We start from the raw sequence: 8,867 nt of genomic DNA, 5'->3' as shown, positions 1-8,867 counted from the left end.
GTAGGGTACATACGTGGGCTGGTTGGGTTCATGTTCACGAGACCACGTGCGCCGTGGTCTCGTGTCATTTCTTGTCCTGTCTCTTTAGCGCTGTTTTTCACTCGTAATCCTGCACTGAGCGCCTTTTTATTTGACGATTGTGGCACTTGCAAGAGTGTGCTTCCTACTTCCGGCGATCTTTGGCGTGCACGATTCTTTCCTCTCTTTTTTTGTCTCCACAAACACGCTAAAGCTCACACTAGCCCCTCTATAATCGCGGGCAACGAGGCTGCAGACGAACTCGCAAAACGAGCACACTCCGCCGAGACTTCGCTGACGGATTACGCCAGCTCGTTCGACTCGGCACGCAACAACCTTCGCCGGGAGCTGGTGCGCGAGCATCCTGACGCACGGGTCGCCTCCGGACACCCCCCTCCTCCCATCCCAGCCACTGGTTTCACTCGCCGCGAGCGCGCGCTTCTTCTTTGCCCTGAGGAACCGGTTCTGTGTGGCCCGCGGAACGCAGGCATCGTCTTCGCGGCGCCGCTGCACCGAACTGCCCCGATGCGGCCGCGATCGAAACCCTGTGCCACCTATTGTTTGACTGTCCGTCTCTCAACACTGCGCGGAAGCGGCTCGCCATGAAGTACCGCCTCGTCGGACTGCCGTGTGCGACCCTACAGGACTGCTCCATCCCACCGCCACGTACACCATCGCCGATCAGCCCTTGCGGCCCTACTAGCTTTTCTCGAGGATGCCGGCCTAGTCGAACGAATTTTCTAGCCGCTCACCACGGTGACTCGGACGCCATTCTCCTGCCCCCCCCCCCACCTCCTCACGTTCTTTTTTTTTCACTCATACCTTTCTCTTTTTCTTCTTTTACCATACTCTTTTCACTCTCACTGTCCCTTTAATCCCCAATTCCCGCTGAGTGTATCGGTTGAGGTGTCCTCACTTGAGGAGACAAGTTATCGTGCCACTCCACACCCAATTTCCATTTTCATTTCTTCTTCCTTTTAAGAATCACCTCCCCCCCCCCCTCTATAATTTATACCCTGCTTAGAACTTTTCCTTCACAGCGACTTAGTCGGGGCGCTCGCGATCTTCCTATAATTTAGCTGGATGATGCAATATCGGACATCTGATTTTCGTTTTTTTGAGCAACGTTGGGCACACGCGCGGGGTACTACTTAATACAAGAAGTGTTCAACCTCTTGGTTGCTTCCAGATAATTACAGCACATATGCTATAGATAAGAGAAAGCTCGGGTTTGCGACGGCCATCGATTAAGCAGGAATGCTCGCTTTTTAGTTAGGTTTATTGTGAACAAGGTTAGTCACTTACATCGGTTTATGACTTAGCTTAAGTGCGAGTAGCTACAGCCAAGATAGGAGAAGAATGTTTCAATGACGCATGAATTTCCCAGTCCCTGCGCAGGAGAGATCCATTTGCGCTCCACAGCACTGCCGTGTTTATGCCTGCATAAACTTATGAAGGTGGTGTTTAGTATGACTGTACAGACAAGCGAGAAATACTGTGCCGGGCTTTCGGGAGGTCAAACAAACATTTTGATGCGTGATAATTCATAGGAAGGAAGTTGGGCTCTTTTAGGAACTTCGGTGTGCATTAAAATTTGGCCAGCTGTAACTGGAATACAAGAACGTCACATAAAGCTATATTCACGACGAAATATACACGAAAACATTCCCTAATTTTCAGAAGATATTCTTCAGTTTACTTGAAACCCGACGTATTTAATGTCACACACTAACATTTGCTACTGTTCGATAACTGCTGGCAAATTTTGGCAATACCTTTCGTTAATGTTCGATAGTGCTAGCTATCTACTCGTATAAGAGCGTAATGAAATATTGAATGTGTACTCCTATTCATCTGCTCTTTCGCATTTGAAGCTACGGGAAGTATGCCATGGATTGTTTTTTATTACTTTGATAGCACACCCTTCTGTTAATAAAACTGTTGCGCGGTGGTCATCGAGAACTACTGGAAAACGTTCACTTGTAATTCCCACTAATTACAAAATTAGGAGAGTGACAAATGATCTTTGTCTGAACAGCGTATGTTCTAGCGCTTTCATCACAGGTTCACACTGGTACTGCAACTCGGCGCACGTTTTTCATATACATGACTTTGAAAGCTAGCGCATGGGCTGCTGTACAAGCCCAAATATAGGAGGTGCTGCGGAAACACCCAGTAGCTTTCCTGGGAAATCAGACATGGCTTTTCTTATCGATCGGTGGTTAGTGTTTCTGTTTTATAGCACACTGAACGTTTGGGGTACTATATGTCAGAAAAGGAAAAGAACGAAAATATGCTCGTTACTGCTAAGTAAATCTGCTCGTAGAAGAACAACGGGAAACTTAGTTGTCGCGTTGCAATTGTGCGCGAACCTACAACGAATGCGTTCGTCGGCTCCTCTGTGTAACCTCTTCGAATGCCTTACTCAGCGTCCGAGGTGAAACGCAAGGAGCGTTGCAGAAGTGTACGCGAGCGCGAGCGTTTGAAGCGTGTATCCACAAGACGGACTTCTCCGCGGAAATCTCTTCCACGGACGCGCCGGAGAAAAAAAAAACATGGCGGCACTGTCTGAAGAGAGAGCTGCCCGCTTCGAATCTTTAGCTCTTCCGTCGCGCATTGCGTGGCTGTTAGTCCCAAACTGACGATTGTGTCGGCTTTAGGTTTGTGTCCTCAAGCTTCGCCGGCAACGTATTCATGACAATTTGGTACTGTTCCGAGCGCCGTACTCGTTTTTCTGAGAGCTGTATGGCTTAGCGACTGCCTCCATTGGCAGAACATGAGCTCGGTGATCTGCGATAGCTTTCAATCTCAGAGGTCATAATATGTGCGAATGCTTGCTTGTTCCTTTTTCCTCTAGATGGCGCGAGCAGACTGAAAGTCTGTGAAAACACATTTATTGCTAGCAAAAATATTGAAGGTTTTTATGTTTCCGTCTATGGCGCAGAGTTTCTGTTAAGTTGAAGATGGAGTTCGAAAGAAAGCGACGATTAGCTGCAATGGCTGTTGCTTTATCAGAATTAGACGATGACGCGTTCTTCTTCCTGCAAAAAGACCTTGTTGGCAAAAGGAATACATCACTAACAAGCATCTGGGTATGCAACACCAACTGTACCGTGAGCTTTTGGTTAGCGACACCGAAGAATACAGGAGGCTGCTGCGAGTGTCAAGAGAGCTCTCGTGCGTGGGTTCGCGCATAGAACGACAGGACACCGTGATGCGGCTTCGTCGGCTAAATCTAGGAAACAAAACGAAAAAATCACAGCATATCCACGGAGTGAATGATGATGAGTGGCAGGGGCGTAGCCAGAAATTTTTTTTCGGGGGGGGGGGGGGTTCAACCATACTTATGTATGTCATGCGTGCGTTTGTATGTGTGCGTGCCTATATACGCAAGCAAAATGAAAAATTTCGGGGGGGGGGGTTGAACCCCCCCACCCCCCCTTGGCTACGCCCCTGTGAGTGGGCGAAGCTGCGGAGGTTCGTGAGATCGGGCGCGTTTATACTAAAGGTTCGATGAGTTATGACGACTTGCAGCTCACTTTAATTTTACATGTAGGCTGTGAATTTTCATTGTTTAGAAAACCATTGCTTTAGAAAACATCTGGCGTCGTTCGTTAAGCAACTGGCGTCTTTTCGTTTTGCTTTAGAAACATCTGGCGTTCTTTCGTTTTGCTTTTACAAACATCTGGCGTCTTTCGTTGGTTTATTTCATCAATCAACGGCGTTTTGAACAAATTTTTATTGTTTAATCACGCACAGGAGAAATCTCACCAGGCACTACCTTGGAGGTAAACAATGGCTGCTAATGGAATGAGAGACAGAAGAAGTCGGCTTTTAGCTAACACTTACACTTCTACTTCTACTAACGTTTTCTACTGGAACATGCCAATGGCTGCTAATGGGAATGAGAGACAGAAGAATTCGGCTTTTAGTTAACGCGAAACGCTGTGAATTTTTTATTGTTCAACAACGCACAGGAAAAATCTCCCACCGGCACCACCTTGGAGGTCAAAGCGTCAGACTGGTTACGCACTACGACTACTACGACTACGACCTACGAGGGACGAACGGGTGCCGCCCTAAGGAGCTTCGCCCCTAAAAATCACTCGGCAGTCGTTGCAGCATTTTCTGCATGTGTTTTCTCGAGACGTGGCACATTACTACAGCTGCATGTGCACAGTGTTACAACCGGCAATGCAAAGACCCGGCCTGCAAGGGAAGCTCATCGGCGTACCTGCTATACGCGGTCCGCGTCCCACAAGAGCCTCCTAGTGCGTTGCAAGGAACGCGCATCGGCGCGCCTGGTATACGCGGTCCGCGTCCAAGAATATATAAAAGAAGCGTGTCGGGAGTGCGCTAGGCCCTCTTTCTGGCCTTCGCTGGCCCTCTCGTTTCTTGTGTGTTCTTGTAATGTAAAGGCGCGTCTCTACGCTTTTCTGTAACGACTCTTGTAAATATGTAAATAAAACGCGTCTTTTATGCGCACGTGCGAAGCCTCGCAAGAGTCCTCCTTCGCCTTAGCCTGGGTGTCAGCCTCACCCCTCCTCGGTCACATCAACAGTAGGGTGAGGCGAGGGAAAAATGCGACAAAAATTTGAAATAGAGAATTCCCCGAGCCTGCCAGCCAGCCACTGGAGGGCTTGCCGAATACGTTATCACAAGGACAACAGAAAGTCTTCATTGAATCACTTGCCTAACTGCAGTCTTGCGCTGCAACTGTCATACCTGCTCATTTGCACAATATGTTCTCCTTTCAGCTTGTTGCACTGAATATACCAGCTTCCACGTATTGTTCCGCTAGTTATAAGGATCAGCGTTACAGCCGAAGAACGTTCAATAGACCAGACCGGGGAAAAGGGCCGCGGTAATACGCTGGCTCTCAACAATGGCGCAAGAGATGTCGAGTATCCGGAAGCTCGTTAGGCAACCACATGGAGAGAAGGTTGGAATAGATTAGAAGGAAGGAAGAAGCTTGAACGAAGAACGGGAAATCGCTGTACAGACATCTCTTCCCCAAACAGCCTGTGGCTGATGCTTCGGGTCGTTATATTGAGCACAGCTTTACCCAGACGAGCTCGCGGGCAAACGCGTGGCCTTCAGCAGTCGGCTTAATTAGCGAAGCAGCGGCTCGGAGGAAGAGGCGGCCCTTTGGCAATCCGGATGCAGAGTGTTGCATGGCACCCTCCTCGCATTTGAAGTACGCTCGCATATGCGTTTCAGGGATCGCAAAGCAGTTGTGCGTGCGCGCGAGTTTGTGTGTGTGTGTGTGTGTGTGTGTGTGTGTGTGTGTGGTGTGTGTGTGTGTGGTGTGTGTGTGTGTGGGTGTGTGTGTGTGTGTGTGTGTGTGTGTGTGTGTGTGTGTGTGTGTGTGTGTGTGTGTTTGTGGCCAGGCTTCTATTGAAACAGGAACCGCTTCGGTGGAATATTTATTCGTTCAGTATGGGCGGTCGCAGGTATGATAGTTGTTGCTCGTTAGAGACGCATGGAAGAAAACGGTAGCTTTTTGTGTCTGCGAGCTACTCCACATTAAAGGAAACGTTTGATGCGGCACAACTGCATGCATGTTCCGGGACTGTCTATTTTTAACTGAGATGGAGTTCCTTAAAGGCGAACACGTAATGCTTCATGTACGTGTCGACTTCACGTACGTGATACAATCATGCGTTGTGTCATTAGCAGTGCAATATAATTCTTGTCGAAGGTTTCATCATCATCAGCCTGTCTACGCCCACTGCAGGGCAAAGGCCTCTCCCATGTTCCGCCAATCAACCCGGTTCTGTGCTTTCTGTTGCCACGTTTATACCTACAAACTTCTTAATCTCATCTACCCACCTAATTTTCTGTCTCCACCTCACGCATCTACCATCTCTTGGAATCCAGTCAGTCACCCTTAATGACCACCGGTTATCCTGCCGACGTGCTACGTGCCCGGCCCATATCCATTTCTTCTTCTTGATTTCAACTATGATATCCTTAACCCCCCGTTTGTTCCCTGACCCACTCCGCTCTCTTCCTGTCTCTTAAGGTTACACCTATCATTTTCCTTTCCATCGCTCGCTGCGTCGTCCTCAATTTAAGTTGAACCCTCTTTGTCAGTCTCCAGGTTTCTGCGCCGTAGGTAAGTACCGGTAAGATGCAGCTGTTATATACCTTCCTCCTTGAGAGATAGTGGTAGACTACCATTCATGATTTGATAATGCTTGCCGAATGAGCCCCATCCCATCCTTATTCTTCTAGTTATTTCACTCTCATGGTTCGGCTCCGCGGTTACTACCTGTCCTAAGTGGACGTACTCCTTTACAACTTCCAGCGTCTCGCCACCTATCGCGAAGCGCTGTTCTCTGCCAAGATTGTTCCACATTACTTTAGTTTTATGCATATTAATTTTCAGGCCTACTCTTCTACTTTCCGTATCCAGTTCAGTAATCATGAGCTGTAATTCGTCTCCCGCGTTACTCATCAATGCAATGTCATCAGCGAAGCGCAGGTTACTGAGATACTCTCCATTAACTCTTATCCCTAATTCTTCCCAATCTAGGGCCCTGAAAACCTCCTGTAAACACGCGGTGAATAGCATTGGAGAGATCGTGTCTCCCTGTCGTACGCCCTTCTTTATTGGGATTCTGTCTCTTTCTTTATGAAGGACTATAGTGGCTGTGGATGCGCTGTAGATTTCTTCCATTATGTTTATATAGGCTTTGTCGATGCCCTGATTCCGCAGTGCTTGCATGACTGCTGATGTCTCCACGCATTTCTCCGCGCATTTCTCTATCACCTGATTGATAGTATGAATATGGTCTATTGTTGAGAAGCCTGTACGAAAATCCTGCCTGGTCCCTTGGTTGATTAAACTCTAATGTCGTATTAATTCTGTTAGCAATTACTTTGTGAATAGCTTGTAGACAACGGACAGTAAGCTGATGGGCCTGTAATTTTTCAGGTCCTTGACGTCCCCTTTCTTATGGATCAAGATGATGTTGGCATTCTTCCAAGATTCTGGTATCCTCCCTGTCGAGAGACACTTCGTATACAGGGTGGCCAGTTCTCTACCATAATCTCTCCACCGTCTTTCAACAGGTCTGATGTTACCTGATCCTCACCAGCGGCTTTGCCTCTTTGCATTCCCTTTAGGGCTTTCTTTACTTCTCCTGTTAATACTGGTGGGATGTCAGATACCTCTGGGATATTACTGCTTCTTACGTATCATCCTGACTGTCTCGGCTGCTGTACAGATCTCTGTAGAACTCTTCCGCTATCTCAACTATTCTATCCATATTGGTTGTGACCTTGCCATCCTTGTCCCTTAACGCGTACATCTGATTTTTGCCTATGCACAGTTTTGTCTTCGTAGCTTTGAGGCTTCTTCCGTTCTTTAGAGCATGCTCAATTCTCTCCATATTATACTTTCTTATGTCGACTACTTTACGCCTATTGATCAACTTCGAAAGCTCCGCCAGCTCTATTTTGTCTGTTGCATTTGAGGCTTTCATAGCTTGACGTTCCTTAATGAGGTTTTTCGTCTCTTGGGATAGCTTACCAGTGTCCTGTCTAACGACTGTACCCCCGACTTCGACTGCACACTCCTTAATGATACTAGTCAGATTATCATTCATTGCGTCAACGCTAAGGTCGGTTTCCTCGGTTAAAGCCGCGTACCTATTCTGAAGTGAAACTCTGAATTCCTGTACTTTCCCTCGCAGTGCTAGTTCATTAAGGTTTACTTAAGGTCAAAGGTTTACTGCACATTAAATGCGAAGCATTTCCTAGTAAAATCAATGCAGTTTCACCGTATCTATCTATCTATCTATCTATCTATCTATCTATCTATCTATCTATCTATCTATCTATCTATCTATCTATCTATCTATCTATCTATCTATCTATCTATCTATCTATCTATCTATCTATCTATCTATCTATCTATCTATCTATCTATCTATCTATCTATCTATCTATCTAATGTAGCCACCTATGTGTCGGCGCTCTTGTGGCGCCTCCCTAACTTGGTAAATAGCAAAACTGGCATAGGATAACATAAACGTATAACGAACACGATTCGCAGGTCATGGTACGAATAATGCGAGTTCTGTGTCGCGTAGGTCATGAAACTCTTTCCACTAGTGGCGTTTGACATATACCCGCATACCGCTGCCCGTGGTATTCGGTTATGCGCTACAGGTTATTGTCGCTCCATATAAACCCACGCTCAGGGGCGGCGCCAGTGGGGGGTTTGGGGGGGCTCCAGCCCCCCCAAAATTTCCGCCTGCCCCCCCTTTGCCCCCCCAAGAGCAAGCATAGTCAAATACAATGTATATGTTCCCAGCCTCTCAGCCCCCCCCTGAAGGAACCCACTTGTCGTGGGTGCCCCCCCAGTAAAAAAATCCTGGCGCCGCCCCTGCCCACGCTTTCGGAATCTTAACTCATATATACCCAGTGTCCTACATATGGGATGCTTCTTTGATGCAACTGTAACATCGCTACTTCTTTAGCTGATGACTAGCGCCACTTACAGCACATGAAGCAGCCCTCATTCTCAACGTCTGAAAGCCTAGACATTCCTTGCTCTGCATGCTGCCACGTGCCGACCGCTTCTCAGGGCAAACGCGTGCTTTGTGTGAAAGACGTCAGGAGAGGAAGAAGTGCAATGTCGGTGTTCACGTGAAATGTTTCAAGGCTTACCAACCCCCATATAGCACCCTTAATGCCCAGTGTCCTATAGGCGATGCGCAAAGCGCCGACGACGCCATCTGCCGCCCACGGCTCGAAAGCGCTGACGGGTACCGGCGAGCAGTGTTCCCGGTGCCTACGTACGGCTCACAAAGGAGGAGGCTCGAGAGGATCCACTGAGA

Source organism: Rhipicephalus sanguineus, unplaced genomic scaffold, assembly GCF_013339695.2.
Source record: "Rhipicephalus sanguineus isolate Rsan-2018 unplaced genomic scaffold, BIME_Rsan_1.4 Seq384, whole genome shotgun sequence".
NCBI lineage: Eukaryota > Metazoa > Arthropoda > Arachnida > Ixodida > Ixodidae > Rhipicephalus > Rhipicephalus sanguineus.
Note: the sequence above shows the minus strand (reverse complement) of the source record.